The following is a 16768-nucleotide window of genomic DNA, read 5'->3' as shown; positions in this document are numbered from 1 at the left end:
TCCTCCAGATGATTATTGAATAACTGATGTACTTTTTTGCTCTTCCTTTTTTATGGATGTCTATTTTGCAACTTCTGCAAAAAGTTCATTAGTGAAATAAAATTTGAAATTTTTATTTCACCTGCATTCAATGTCTCATCGATTGTGTTATGGTTTGGGTTTAATTTTATATGGTCCTTGCATTGATGGGGCTTATGGAGATGTCTGTAAAGCGACCAGCTCTTTGGGTTTGGCTTTGTACGTTGCCAAAGTAGATGGACTGAGGGTCTTTGAAGGTTAGCCCTTTGAAGATCTTTTTAAGTTAGCTTTCACTTCTCGCATAACTAAGGTCTTCTTTGTTGTTTACTTACTGAAGAGTGAGTGACCTTCGGAGGTCCTTGTAGGTTAACCCTCATTTTCTAGTCATCGAGGACTTTTGCCTATACCGTTTGGATCGGTGGATGTTGGGGATCCTTGTAGGTTAGCCTCCATTTCTCACACGATTAAGATCTTCATAAGCTATTGGCTCACTAAAAAGCAAGCAGCCTTTAGGGTCCTTATAGGTTAGCCCTTGCTGCTTAGCCGTTGAGATTTTCATCGAAGATTGAGAAAAGAGCAGTCACACCCAAAGTCTCTTTTAGAGTAGTTTGGGGGATCCAACTATCGGCTCTTCATTAGTCAAAGTTGGTCTACAAGTTTGCTTATTGGGAACCTATGCATCCATCCATGATGCGCCTTGGGACTCTGTTTGTCATGATGGCAAGTAGAATCTTCCAAGAGAATGGACTGACAATTTATTATGGGTTATTTTGGTTGCCTTATGGTGAGCCTAGGCGATTCTCGAGGTATCTCGCTGATTATGCTTTGATAGTGGGAATGCACAGTAAATAGCAGTGACGATTGGCATTTCAGAGTTGGATGCATGACACAATTTGGTTAGTGGTTGGGTGGGTGCATGCCACTTGAAGCCTATATAAAAAGTCTCCCTTCGCAGTTGATCTACTCACAAACTTCCATCTTCTTTTTCATCAACCTGCAACAATGGAGCCTACTCATCGACAAGTCAAGGAAGCAGCCAGGAAGAAGGCCGAGTATTTGGGAAAGGTTCCGGCTAAGCATGCGAGGGCCGTGTCATCGAAATCTCCTGATATGAGTCATGCACCTCCTCCATCGAGAGTCTCAGGCGAGGGATCTTCTGCCATTGTGCGAGTGGCCCATCTGGGTATTATAGAGGAGGCATTTGCCAAAGTCTGGCTTCACTGCATTGTGGAGTACAAGGCTTTGAAAGCCTTCGAAGGAGAGCTTTTTGATGCTTCAGCTGCCGACTTCATTTGGAGCTTTGAGAATTGCAAAGCCCACATAAAATATTTGATGCCACAGCTAGATTTACACTGCCTTCATCCTAGGAACAACGATGAGGAGGTCAGGACATTTTCTTCGGATGAGGATTAGGCCCTCCTTGTCTTAGATTTTGGTCTTGATGAAGTTCAAATGCTACTGGTCTAATAGAGCATCTTTTCTTTTTTTTTTTTGTATGATGCTTTTCTAGCATCGTTCTTATAAATATTGAAAGAAATGAAAATGGGGTTTTATATGTACCTCATTTTTTTCTCTTTTTCTCTGTCCCTTCTTTCTTTGAAATCTCCAAAGGTATATTGCTAAGCCATTAGACTGCTATCTTCGGGATATGCTCGCTCCCTTACATCTGATGAGTCCGTAGGTTAGCTATGCTCCTTCGAAGAGTTGTGATAGGTTAGCCTTTGAAGGGGATTCGTATTAATATTACGTTTTCATCGAGGAGCAAGAGAAAAGTGGCGATATCTTGAGAAAAAGATATTTTATTTGATGAGCAATTAATATATTATTGGTAATACATTTGTAGATTTTCATAATTTCATAGTTGAGATGGGGCATTCCATCCAATTGTTTGAGACGATAGATCCTAGGTCTGATGACTTCGTCCATTGATAAGGGCCTTTTCAATTAGGAGACAACTTCTTGCATTCTGTAGGCTAGAAGACTTCAGCTCGACGTATTCTTTATTTCGGACACAAGAGTTGTAGTACCGTGCTGCTTTTTGTTGATAAGCCGCCATTCATATCCATGCTTTCTCACAAACTCTTTCGAGCAAATCCAAATTTGTACGAAGGTGCTCCACATTACTTTTGGTCATCATAATTCTCCACCCGATGTGAAGGGAGTCCAATTTCTATCGGGATGATGGCTTCTATTCTAAAGGAGATGTTAAAGGGAGTCTCTCTAGTGGGTGTCCTTTGAGTGATTCGTGATAAACACTTAATTTAAGTCATTTAAAGCAGAAAATCATATTTAATTTATTTTATTTATTAAGAATTTGATGCTTCTTTTTATGTTTTACAGGAAAGATGATCGCTGATACAAAGAGTCCGATTCATAGATCAAAAAGACTCAAGTTTGAAGAAATTTGAACTTAAAATAAAATTAAAATAAAAGAAGGATGCATACGGTATTATAGAAAATGAAGATACTATGCAAGAAATCCAAAAGGATATAGACGTCATTGTGAAGAAACAAAAGTTTCTTTTTGGAATACAAAAAGAATGTTCATGCGGCAGTGTTCACGCGGCGCCCGCGGGCACGCGCGTGGGCGCGAGCGCGGACGCGGGGCGGACGCCGGGCGGACGCGGCGTGGGCGCGAGCGCAGGCACAGGTGCGGCATTGCGAGCGGGCGTGCGCAGACGCGCGGGTGCGGGCGCGCAGGTGCGGGCGCGTGGCAGGCAGGTTCGCGGGGAGTTTTTGTTGGCGAACGCGAACAGACAAACAGATGCTCATTAAAGGAAAAAAAATTAATATTTGGAAATACTTTGAGAGGAAAGATTTGTATTTGTGATCTTTCCATCTCATCCATCCATCTTTTAGTCTTTAGCATTTTTTTAGTCCCACATCGAAAAATCATGTAAAACTCCTTCCTCCTAACACCTATAAAAAGGCTTTTGTACTCCCATTGGAGGGGGAGCCCAGAAATTCTTCTAGAGCCTTGCATAGAGGAATAGAAAGGGACTACTTCATGAGCAGCTAGGCTAGCAGTCTCGGGAGTGGAGAAGAAATTTTCTAACGACACAGAGATGGTTTATTGTTCTAAATTTTTTTGTATTTCTTTATATGCAATAAAGTTTATGCTTTTTATTTAAATCGTCATGAGTTCTTTATTTGCTCTCTTTCATATGCTTTTATTTATGCTTTTCTATTAGATTAATATTAGGAATAACTTTTACTTTCCGGAGATGCACCGTGATCTACGGGTACGGGGCGTGTCGAGAAAAGATTGGTATTTTTCCTAAGATTAATCGTATCTATTTAATTAAAAAAGAGATACAACTCTGCTAGTGCAAATTAATTCAAAACTCCCAAGCTCTTTATTTTCTAATTACATCAATTTTAAGATAATTTATTTTCTAAATCAAAACAATGCTTCTTTCTTTTATTTTGTAATCTCAACTTAGCCCAAGGTCCCTGAGGATACGATCTCGACTCATCCTATCTACGTAGTGAGTAGAGTTATTTTTGGTACTATCAATGACTACGCATCAAATTTTGGCACCATTGCTGGGGACCTTGGCACGGTTGAATTAAAAAAAAAAAAACCATTGACATTTCATAACACTTAACTAAAATAGCGTAACACCAAATATAAAAATTTCTAACTTGATTGGACACCTTATTTCTTTGCATCTCATCTCCATAATTAACTTTAAGGGCGCAACCCATTAACTAAGATAAGGTAGATATTTTATCACCCTTCCTTGGCCCACAAATCACTACCTTGCATTTGCATAACCTAGACCTTAATCTAAAATTAACTAGACGTCAGCCCTAGGAATTTCGAGCTCAATAGGATAAGAAAGCTCTAGAGTTGAACCGAGTGCGGATTGGTTAATTGCTCGGTGTCTAAGGCAAGTGGTTAAAGAAAGTGGTTTTCAATTGGTTCCGTTGACTGACCTGGCCAACTCAGTTGGTGTCTAAGGAAAGCAATGAGCAGAAAACCTCCCACATCTTACGCTTATCTGGCCGAGTCAGTTAGTCAGTCTTGAGCTTGGAGTGCTCAAAAGCGGTCTTGAAAGTTAGGAGCTGTCTGGATCTAAGTTAACCTTAGGATAGAGAGTCTATAATTGTTTAAGTTGATTGCAGTTAACATCTAAACATTAACTAATTTCTTCCTTTTCATAGATTTAAGATTCTTAGGTTCTTCTCTTTAGATTTTCTTCATTTTTTTTTCTCACTTTATTATAAAAATATATATATTATAAAAACTAAAATTTTTTATGTTTGCTCTACAGTATAATTGTAAGGTGTATGCTTGGCTGTAGATCGTTACGATCAGAAATCTAACCTTTTGATCCAGAAATAGAAAGAACCTTTAGAGCCAACAGACGTAAAAATATGGACCGAAATCAGGAGAATGATCCACCCAAGCAATTGAAGGAGTACTTTACTCCTTCCACATATACCTACTCTCCTTATATTCAAGTGCCCCCTGTGGAGGCCACCCAATATGAAATTAAATCCAGTATAATCCAAATGTTACCTTCATTTTATGGACTTAGTAATGAGGACCCTTATAAACATCTTGAAGAATTTCTTAAGATATGCTCAACTGTCAAAATTCACAACTTCTCCGATGATGCTCTTAGGTTAAAATTATTTCCTTTCTCACTTAAGGACAAAGTCAAATATTGGCTACATACTTTGGATTCCATGACTATATCAACCTGGGACCAGTTGCAAGGAGAGTTTCTCAAGAAATATTTTTCCATAGGAAAAACTAATCAAATAAGGAAAGCCATAACTAGTTTTTTCCAATTAGATGGAGAAATATTTCATGAAACATGGGAGAGATTAAAGGACCTTATTAGAAAATATCCCCACCATGTTGTACCCAAGTGGCAGTTAATCCAATATTTTTATGATGGGCTATCTGAAAGACATCGACAAATGGTCGATGCATCATGCGGTGGGACATTCATGCTGAAAAGTGAGGATGAGGCATGGCAACTGTTTAAAATTTTAAGTAAAAATTCATTATATCATATGTCTGCCTCTATTAGAGATAAACCCATGTTAAACCCAAAGAGAGGTGGAATATATGAAGTAGGAAATGCCATAGATATCCATCATAAGGTAGATGAACTGTCCCAAAAATTAGATCATCTTCTAAATACTGGACAATCTTCGATTCCACCTAACCCAATCCAAGAAGTTTGTGCATTGTGTGCAAGTCCGAACCATTTTGTTAGTGAATGCCCAGCCGCACCTCAATTTCCTGAGTTTGTGCACGAGCAGGTTCAACAAGCTCAAGTCCAACAAGCTCGCAGACCAGGAAACGATCCTTATTCGAACACTTATAACCCCGGCTGGAGAAATCATCCAAATTTTTCCTGGAGACCACAACCAGTGGTTGGCCCTGCCGTACCTCGACCTCAATATCAGGATCCAACATATAGGCATGGACCATACCATCAATTTCAAAATATTTCTCAACCGTCTACTACTGGTCACAGCTCAGCTTTTGAGGAAAAAGTTCTGAAAGCACTAGAACGATTAGAAGTCAACACTCAGACCCTTAACTCCCACACACAATCCATTGCTAAGCTAGAGACCCAAATAGGTCAACTAGTGACTGCATTCAGCAGGAGGGAAGGAGAAAAATTACCTAGCCAACCCGAGAGCAACCCAAGAGGGCAATTTGTGATTGAGAGCTCTAATACCCCAGAAGTTTTTTTTGAACATGCCAAATCAATCATGACTCTGAGAAGTGGAAAGGTCATTGAACATACTAGTAAAATCAATGAGACCGATCCTAAACCTCTAACCGAAGCCAAATCACCTAAGAACAAGGAGGACCTGAAAATAGAGAAGGAACCAACTGCACCGGAATCATCTTATTTGCCTAAAACCCCATTTTCGGATGCCCTGAAAGCCCCTATTCCTGCAGATCAGAAGGGAGAAAAACTCGATGAGATATTGGAATTGCTTAAGCAAGTCCAAATTAATCTTCTCCTTCTAGACGCAATCAAATAGGTCCCTGCTTATGCCAAATTTTTGAAAGATTTGTGCACCCAAAAACGTAAATCTAGATCACAAATCCCAAAGAAAGTATGCCTCACTGAACAGGCTAGTTCTGTTTTCCAATATGCCACTCCTCCAAAGCTTAAGGACCCAGGAGCCCCCATCATTTCTTGTGCTATAGGAGATTATCACATTGAAAAAGCTCTTCTGGATTTAGAGGCAAGTGTGAATCTTTTACCTAGTTCGGTGTATGAACTTTTTGGATTTGGAGAACTGAAACCTACATCAGTCACACTGCAATTAGCCGACAGATCAATTAAGGAACCACGTGGAATGCTTGAGGATGTCTTGGTCAAGGTAGATGAATTTTACTTTCCAGTTGATTTTTTGGTTCTCGACATGGAACTAAGTGGCAACCCCAGACAAATTCTCATTATCTTAGGACGACCCTTCCTAGCTACGGCAAATGCATGCATTAATTGTAGGACAGGAGTCATGGACGTATCGTTTGAAAATAAAAAACTAAGACTGAATGTGTTTGGTGCTTCCCAAGGTCCATCAATGGATAGTTGCTTCGAAGTAGATACACTAGAAGACATTATAGAAGATGCAACACCCATAATTCTAGCACCAGACCCCTTAGATACTTGCTTGGCTCACTTTGGAGTGTATGACTTTGAGGAATATATGAAAGAAGTTAACATCTTGTTGGATACACCACACGATAAAACCACTCCTCCATAGACAATCAAGTATGAGCCATTGCCCACATTAGCCAGTACACCAATAGTCCCATCTTTAGAATCACCACCTACGTTAGAATTGAAACCCCTTCCTGTTAGGCTCAAGTATGTATTTCTAGGACTCAATGACACCCTTCCGACAATCATTGCATCAGACTTGACCCCCAATCAGGAAGCACAATTGGTTGGTATTCTGAAGGAACACAAAGAGGCTATCGGTTGGTCCATTGCCGATTTAAAAGGAATTGACCCCTCCATTTGCATGCACCATATTTATTTTGAGGCAAATGCCAAACCCCATCGAGATATGCAGAGGAGATTGAACCCAAACATGCATGAAGTAGTAAAGAAAGAGGTGGTAAAGTGGTTAGATGCTGGAATCATCTACCCCATATTCAATAGTAAATGGGTCAGTCCCACTCAAATAGTACCTAAGAAATCAGGTATTACTGTAGTTGAGAATGAAGAAGGTGAACTGCTTTCCACTCGCATATCATCTGGATGGCGAGTATGCATAGATTATAGAAAACTGAATACCGTTACTAGGAAAGACCATTTTTCATTGCCCTTCATCGACCAAATCTTAGAACGGTTAGCAGGACAAAGTTTCTTCTGTTTTCTTGATGGTTATTTAGGGTACAATCAAGTACTTGTATTTTTGGATGACCAAAAAAAGACTACCTTCACCTGCCCCTATGGCACCTTCGCTTTTCGGCGTATGCCATTTGGGCTCTGCAATGCACCCGTTACATTTCAACGGTGCATACTGGCCATTTTTTTGGATATGGTGGACAAATATCTTGAAGTTTTTATGGATGATTTTTCTGTGTTTGGAACCACCTTTGAGGATTGTCTCCATAATCTTTTCAAAGCTCTTAAACGGTATATGGAGACAAATCTTGTCCTAAGTTGGGAAAAGAGCCATTTCATGGTGCGGAAAGAAATTGTATTAGGACATATTATTTCTGAAAGAGGGATCGAGGTAGATAAAGCCAAAGTTGAGGTCATTTCAAAACTACCACCCCTTACTTCGATCCAACAAATACGATCCTTCTTAGGTCATGCCGAATTTTATAGACATTTCATCAAAGACTTTAGCAAGATTTCAAGACCCTTGTGCAATCTGTTGGCCAAGGATACACCATTTATCTTTGACGAAGACTATTTGAAAGCGTTCAATACATTACGAACAGCCCTGACAACAGCACCCATAATAAAACCCCCTGACTGGTCCATTCCATTTGAGATTATGTGTGATGCCTCTGACTTTGCAATAGGTGCCGTCTTAGGCCAAAAAATCAATAAGAAGCCACATGTGATCTATTATGCTAGCAAGACTCTTTTCGATGCCCAATTAAACTACACCACAACAGAAAAAGAGCTACTAGCAGTAGTATTCGTCCTTAAAAAATTTTGCCCATATTTGTTAGGGTCTAAGGTTCTAGTTTACTCTGATCATGCGGCTCTGAAACATCTCCTCTCAAAGAAAGATACTAAACCGCGTTTGATCAGATGGATCCTTCTTTTACAAGAATTTGATCTGAAAATCCGAGATAAGAAGGGTTCCGAGAATGTGGTAGCTGATCACATCTCCAGGATCTTAGTTGAACACACGATAGGCATAGATGAGGTCAAAGAGAAATTTTCTGGCGAACAACTTTTCACAATCTCCTCTAGCCGTCCTCCATGGTTTGCCCATATTGTCAATTACTTGTCAACAGGATAAGTACCTTCTTACTGGACAAAACAAGAAAAAGATCGATTTTTCTCGTAAATTAAACCATATTTCTGGGAAGAACCTGAACTATTCAAATACTGTCCTGACCAAGTTATTCACCGTTGTGTCTCCGAGAGTGAATTCCAAAGCATTCTCACTTTTTGCCATTCTTCGGTATGTGGGGGACATTTTAGTAGAAGGAAAACTGCAGCAAAGGTATTGCAGAGTAAATTTTATTGGCTGACACTATTCAAAGATGCACATGAATTCAGTCGTAATTGCTTGCGATGCCAGTAAATAGGAAATATTTCGAGAAAAGATATGATGCCCCTGTCCCCTATACTTGTAGTAGAAATTTTTGATGTTTGGGGAATTGATTTCATGGGACCCTTTCCCTCCTCATTTGGATTCGAGTATATTTTGGTAGCAGTGGACTACGTATCAAAATGGGTAGAGGCTATGGCAACCCGAACCAATGATCATAAAATCATGATCAAGTTCATTCAACATAACATCTTTAGTCGATTTGGATGCCCAAGAGCCATAATTAGCGATGGGGGTACACACTTCACAAATAAGCACTTCGACATGCTAATGAAAAAATACGGAATAACTCATAAAGTTTTCACACTTTATCACCCCCAGACAAGTGGCCAAGTTGAGGTCTCCAATAGGGAGATCAAGCATATTCTTGAGAAAATGGTAAGACCCGATAGAAAAGACTGGTCAGCACACTTAGATGATGCATTATGGGCTTACCGTACTGCTTTTAAAACACCCATAGGAATGTCTCCTTATCGACTTGTATTCGAAAAAGCTTGTCATCTGCCGGTGGAATTGGAACATCGTGTATTTTGGGCCATACGGTAATTTAACTTTGATATGAAAAATGCAGGTTCCAATAGGAGACTTCAATTAAATGAACTTGAAGAGCTACGCAATGAAGCGTATGAGAGTGCCAGAATTTATAAGGCTCGAACTAAAGCGTACCATGATAAATTCATTGCACGAAAAATATTCGAGCCCAATCAAAAAGTTTGGCTCTTCAATTCTAGGTTGCGTCTGTGTCCTGAAAAACTTCGCTCATGTTGGGACGGACCTTTCATTGTAACTCAGATATTTCCTCATGGAGCTATAGAACTCAAAAATCCTAAACAGGGGAACACCTTTAAAGTGAATGGTCAGCGATTAAAACCTTACATAGATGGAATTAGTGATGGAGAATTAATTGAATTTATTGATTTAGTGGATCCAATACCGCCATAATACTCAATTCAGTCTGGCTGAAGACGTAAAACTTAGCACTTGTTGGGAGGCAACCCAACGATTTCACATTTTTTTTTACTGTAATGCAGCTACAGGAATTTAGAACAAGAGCCTATTAATCAATGAAGCTATCTTCACCTTTCGAAGCAAAATTATCCCAGGTGCACTCTCTCCTTTTTTTTTCTTTGCTTTCCTACTCTATTGGAGACAATGTAGATTAAGTTGGGGGGGAAGAAAATTAATCAAATCCTCGAGTATGGTCAGAAATAATTAGTTTTATGTATCCAAATTTTATTTTGATTAAGAGTCAATTAGGCATCCTAAACAATGAATGATTAATGGTCAAGATAATTTTAGAGATACTGAGGAATAAATTATTAAGAAAACCTAATGAATGGTAGGGTTTAGACTAGACCAAATTTTAGGAGTGATTCTACAACCCTGTTCTTACTGATCTCAATAAAGAATATGTTTCATGAGAGATTGGGTGGAAAGGTCGAGGTATGCAAAAATTCTTCTTAAAATTTATTTAAAAAAAAAAATAACATTAGTTTCTTACTAAGTAACCGGGCCCTTTCGCCTAAGTAAGCGTTGTGGTTCGCGTAAAAAGGTAGGCAATGTTAAAAAAAAAATAGTGGATAATAAGGAGACTAAATTGCAAGAAGATAATAAACCTCTCTCCCATTAAGTTAGAGGATTTAAAGAGTAAAATGGAGAGTTGGTGAAAGAAAAGCTCTTAAAATTTTTTTAGATAATACTCAGCCACTAATTGGGTCAAATTGATGATCCAATGAAATATCTCTTTAATGGTCTGACCAGATATCATTTACCTTTTGGGATGCCTAACCTAACTTTCGATTCAAGACCGAGTCGGTACACAATTCTGATATATCTATTTTACTCGAGGATGAGCAAAATTCAAATTGGGGGGTGTGATAAATACTTAATTTAAGTCATTTAAAGTAAAAAATTATATTTAATTTATTTTATTTATTAAGAATTTGATACTTCTTTTTATGTTTTACAGGAAAGATGATCGCCGATACAAAGAGTCCGATTCATAGATCAAAAAGACTCAAGTTTGAAGAAATTTAGACTTAAAATAAAATTAAAATAAAAGAAGGATGCATATGGTATTATAGAAAATGAAGATACTATGCAAAGAATCCAAAAGGATATAGACGTCATTGTGAAGAAACAAAAGTTTCTTTTTGGAATACAAAAAAATATTCACGCGGCAGTGTTCACGCGGCGCGCGTGGGCGCGAGCGCGGACGGGGCATGGGCGCGAGTGCGGGCACAGGCGCGGCATCGTGAGCGAGCGTGCGCAGACGCGTGGGTGTGGGCGCGCAGGTGCGGGCGACAGGCGGGCGCGCGATAGGCGGGTTCGCAGGGAATTTTTGCTGGCGGACGCGAACAGACGAACAGATGCTCATTAAAGGAAAAAAAATTAATATTTGGAAATACTTTGAGAGGAAAGATTTGTATTTGTGATCTTTCCATCTCATCCATCCATCTTTTAGTCTTTAGCCTTTTTTTTTTAGTCCCACATCGAAAAATCATGTAAAACTCCTTCCTCCTAACACCTATAAAAAGGCTTTTGTACTCCCATTGGAGGGGGAGCCCAGAAATTCTTCTAGAGCCTTGCATAGAGGAATAGAAAGAGACTACTTCATGAGCAGCTAGGCTAGTAGTCTTGAGAGTGGAGAAGAAATTTTGTAACGACACAGAGATGGTTTATTGTTCTAAACTTTCTTGTATTTCTTTATATGCAATAAAGATTATGCTTTTTATTTAAATCGTCATGAGTTCTTTATTTGCTCTCTTTCATATGCTTTTATTTATGCTTTCCTGTTAGATTAATATTAGGAACAATTTTTACTTTCTGGAGACGTGCCGTGATCTACAGGTACGGGGCGTGCCGAAGAGAGAAAAGTTGTTTACCTAGTACTTTCCGAAGACACGTCGTGATCTACAGGTACGGGATGTGCCGAGGAAAGATAGATATTTTTTTTAAGATTAATCATATCTATTTAATTAAAAAAGAGATACAACTCTGCTAGTGCAAATTAATTCAAAACTCTCGAGCTCTTTATTTTCTAATTACATCAATTTTAAGATAATTTATTTTCTAAATGAAAACAACGCTTCTTTCTTTTATTTTGTAATCTCAACTTAGCCCAAGATTCCTGAGGATACGATCTCGACTCATCCTACCTACGTAGTGAGTAGAGTTATTTTTGGTGCTATCAATGACTACGCATTAGTTCGGTAAGCCTAAAGTATACTATACAACTCATCCATCTATGCTCCTTTAGCCCAACCAATCCTGGCCTTCAATCCCTACAGAAGGGTGTGATTAGTTACCTCAGCCTCTCCATTAGCCTACGGATGTCCCATTGAGATGAAGTGTTGGGCAATGTCATAATTTTGACAGAACTCGATGAGTTTAGAGCCTGAAAATTGATGTTCATTTTCAGTGATCAGTACCCGCAAGAGATCAAATCAATAAGTGATGAATTTTTAGACAAAATCGATCACTTTGGCTTCAGTAATTTTGGTATGGGGTTCAGCTTCTATCTACTTGATGAAGTAGTCAATGGCCATGAGTAAAAACTTTCTCTAGCCCGATGCTAGTGGAAAAAGACCTAAAATATCCATCCCCCACTATACAAATAGCTAAGGAGTAGCTATCAGAGCCAGAGGGACAGCCGATTGATGCTGAACATTTACATTTCATTGGCACCGATCGCATTGCTTGATGAAGTTAGCTGCATCATCCTGCATCATGGGCCTGTAGTATCCCTACCGAAGTCGTGGTGCTCTGATACCACTTGTTAGAAAAAGAAAAAAAAAGAAAGAGAAAGAAAAATACTATAAATAAATCAAGATAATATGGATTGACCTCAAGCCTACCTTAATGGGGCATGCAAGTTTCACTATGAGAGAAAGAAAATCAAACAAATACAAGAAAAACTTACCACTCAACTCTTGTACAAAGATCGCTCAACAAGAAGCTCCAAAATCTTCACAAATGCTCTTTGAAACTTCTCAAAAAGTCTCTCTGTGATCAGGACGTCACCAGTTATTCCATGTAATAAATGGATCATCAATTGGAGCTATATAGGCTCCAAAATCATCAAAACTATATTTTCCTAGGATATCGAGCTTAAATCAAATCCTAAAATTCTTCTAGACCATCCAATCATGATCGACTCGAACCAGAACCATCTGATCGTGCAATCAGGCCTCCTTAACTCTTGATCAAACTCGAAAGAGATCTAAGCCGTCTGATCACAATCGATGGTTCTCTGGGCCATCAGATCGCACACCGATCTATGCACGGCCTGTGAGTCACGACAGAGCATAGTCCACCATGGATCGCGAAGGATAAAATGGGTGACTGCATTGGGTCGGAGCCGTGCACGCAGGCACCCAGGATCGACCCATGCATGCTTGGGCTGGCCCGTGTAGTCGTTGGCTTACGCTGGCCCGTGGGTCCCTCTGGCAGCTTGTAGGCCGTACCAGCTGCTCCCGACCTGCTTTCTTATGTGTATCTCCTCTGTTTGGACTCTATTTGGGCTATTCTGGGGCTCGTTGGATTTCGTTCGTCATTCTAGATCTCGTTCTTAGCTTATTATGGTTTGAATCTTGAGATATTTTTCTCAACAATCTTCACCTCGACTCGATATTCGACCTCCACCTATCTTTGAGAGCCTGTGATCCCTTGGGGCATGCCTGCTATCTCATAGATGGACAAACGTGAGAGTCGAGCCAGGCCATTCAATCTCACCTCTGTCATGGGCTGTGTCCACTCTAATCAAAGATCTGCTCGAAAAAATCTCCTGCGATAATAGAAATTTTACTTTGTGATGTCACCTCTCATCCTTTCGAATCTCGCATCTCGTGCCTGATCCACCTCCATTTGGAGCTTCACCTCGCATTGGGCTCCTCCTGACTCCTAAAGCTCCACCTCATACTGGACTCTCCATCAGATAGTAATATCCTTTTATCCTCTTCTCTCCCTCTAGAATAATCCTATTGCCATGCATAACTTTCAGGATTCTATCACCAGCTATCCATCTGTAGCCGTTTGAATCCAATTTGCTCAGTGAGATGAGATTCCGTCAGAAATCGGATACGTATCGGACCTTGCCCTATCTCCTCACTACATCATCATGTGTTCTTTAGCTGACCATTCTGATGCCTCTGATCGGATAGCTCGATCCATCCAGCAGATGAATAGTGCCTTCACTACTCTCCAGAAAGTCAAACAGCTTCTTTCTACAACATACATGATGGGTGCATGCAAAATCTAAAATTCACTGCTAGAAAAAAGTAGATATCTCATCAAATATCACTAGGACATCATCCTCTGACTCGTTATAGGCCGTCGCCATAGTAGCCATCATCCGATTTTTGAGTTGAGGGTAATTTCTGACACGATGCCCCAACTCATCACATTGTTAGCACTTGATCTTGCTGGCATCCCTTGTCTTGGATCTGGATCGTCCTCTTCACGATCCTTTGCCAGTCCATCTGCTGCCACCTACTCCTTCAGAAATCGTCAAAGCTAAGCTGCCGCTATTTGAAATCGAAGCTGGATTCTTCCTCCTGAGAATCTCATTCTGGAGAATCACTATAGTGACTTTGTCCATCTTAATGGTGCTCCTTTTCACTAAAAGAACAGTCACTAAGAACTTATAAAAGGGGGAAAGTAATGCTAGCAAGACCAATGCCCTAGTCTTCTCCTTAACCTTCTCACCTACATTGAGAAGATTGATGAGAATCTTTTGGAAGTCACTGAGATGCTTCTACATGCTTTGTCCCTCATCCATTCATAGTTGGTAGAACTACCTCCAGAGGAAGAGAGTATTGGTGAAGAATTTCGTCATGTACAACTCCTCGAGCTTTGACCACAACATCGTCGAAAAAGTCTAGTCAAGTACAAAAATCATCACCTCATCCATCAGGTACAACTGAATGGTACTCATCATCTGCATCTGTAGCCGCTCCCAAGTCTTTTCCTCCATGGTGGCTGGTTTTTTCTTATACAAAAGTGCATCGATCAACCCATATTGGATGAGCATGTTGTTCAACCTCGCTTGCCACAAAAAAAATTGTTCTTCCCATCAAACCAATTGATCTCAACCTTGATTGTATTTATCTTCTCCATCTCCAATCTCAATCAACACCACCTCTACTTGGATTGTCTGGTACCACTTGTCCATGGTAACCAGGCTCTGATGTCAATTATTATGCTCTGATACCACTTGTTTGGAGAGGAAGAAAGAAGAAAGAGAGAGAAAAATATCATAAACAAATCAAGATAATGTGGATTGGCCTCAAGCCTACCTCCACGGGTGTGCAAACTTCACTGTGAGAGAAAGAAAATCAAACAAATACAAGAGGAACTCACCACTCAATCCTAGTACAAAGATCTCTTAATAAAAATCTCTAAAACCCTCAAAAAAAAATTTTAAAATCTTTCAAAAAATCTCTTTGCACGACTAAGATGTCACCAGCTATCCCACGCAATATATGGCTCATCTATAGACTCCAGAATTATTAAAACTATGTTTCTGTAGGATATCGAGCTCAAATCAAATCCTAGAATCTTCTGGACCATCCGATCATGATCGGCTCGAATCAGAGCCATCCAATCATGCAATCAGGCTCCCTTAACTCCTGATCAAACTCGAAAGTGATCCAGACCGTCTGATCACAATCAGTAGCTCTCTGGATCATTGGATCGCTCATCGATCCATGCATGACTTTTGAGCCGTGATAGAGTACGGTCCACCATGGACTGTGAAGGATAAATGGGCTTGGGTGCCCGCCTTGGGTCGAGGCCATGCTCTGGGCCACACTGACATAGGGTCGCACGCTCGCGACCGACCCACATGCACCTGCACCGCCTGGGCTGGCCCATGTAGCCGCCGACCTGTGCCAGCCCGTGGGTCTCTTTGGTGGCTTGTGGGCCATACTAACTGCTTTCAGTGTACCTTTTCATGCGTATCTCCTCCATCTTAACTCCGTTTGGACTGTTCTTAAACTTGTTGGATTTCGTTCATCATTCTAGACCTCATTCTTGGCTTATTATGGACTAAATCTTAAGGCAATTTTCTTAACAGAAATATAATTATTTACCACCCAGATGACTTTTGCGTATCCCTTCATGCACCTCTCAAAGGGCGTACTCAGCTTCAGAAAGACAAAGACATTTGAGAAGTGGCAAGGAGAAAGATCATTTGTAGAGCTTGTCTTCATAGGGGATATAGTAGAGAGCTTGATATTTGATCTTTGGGGCCTCCTTAGAGTCAACACTCCATCTCATAGGAAATGGATGAAGGAATTTGTTACGACTGAAATCTATCTTGGATCGAAAGCACTGGAGTGAGGTTACATCCGGTGGATCGACGGTGGCTGGATCTGCAAAAAAACCCTCATCGGAGTTGGCTCCAACGAAAATCCTCAGATGCTTAAGTCAGATTTTTTACAACAGGTGGAAAAGAGCGAGTCTTTATCAGAGGAAGAGGAGGCGTACCTGGAGGGTCCCCATATATCTCTTTATAGGTATAGTTGGAGCCTTGGGGAGAAGAGAGGGAGGCCATAAAAGATCTTTTTATCCCTAATTATGTCTTTGGGAGGCACCATGCCTAACCCTCTAACTTTCTTCAATATTGTCACTTCACAGCACATGGGGCCACTGTCGTAAGGGTAGGAGCCGCCTAACAGGAGCCATCTGCCTTAGTTGAAGGAATGACATGATTGGACCGTAGGGAGTTTTCTAGGAGTCATCATGATAAGCCGCTATCTTTAATGATCTGACTTGACAGTCGTATAGAGGGTTCGGATGAATGCCACCAGGTGTGGCAGCCGAACTATAGATCAAAAGAGATAGGCTTCGAGCTGGTCATGGGCCGGCAGGCGGCGAGCTTAGTGTGAATGCTGGAGTCAGGATCGAGGGTTGAAGTTCGAGATCCACTGGTTTGGGTCGGATGCCAAAGTGGCTTGAT

At 40.4% G+C, this 16768-nt stretch overlaps 1 non-coding gene across 1 annotated transcript; it reads right to left on the bottom strand.

Moving 5' to 3' along the window:
- Nucleotides 1-4785: 4785 nt before the first annotated feature.
- LOC140851872 (small nucleolar RNA R71) lies at nucleotides 4786-4891 on the bottom strand. The gene has a single exon (XR_012134629.1). It is a non-coding gene; the product is annotated as a small nucleolar RNA R71 (small nucleolar RNA).
- Nucleotides 4892-16768: the final 11877 nt, after the last annotated feature.

This window comes from Elaeis guineensis, chromosome 9 (genome assembly GCF_000442705.2).
Source record: "Elaeis guineensis isolate ETL-2024a chromosome 9, EG11, whole genome shotgun sequence".
NCBI classification, from domain to species: Eukaryota; Viridiplantae; Streptophyta; class Magnoliopsida; order Arecales; family Arecaceae; genus Elaeis; species Elaeis guineensis.
Note: the sequence above shows the minus strand (reverse complement) of the source record. Positions and strands in the feature narration are given on the sequence as shown.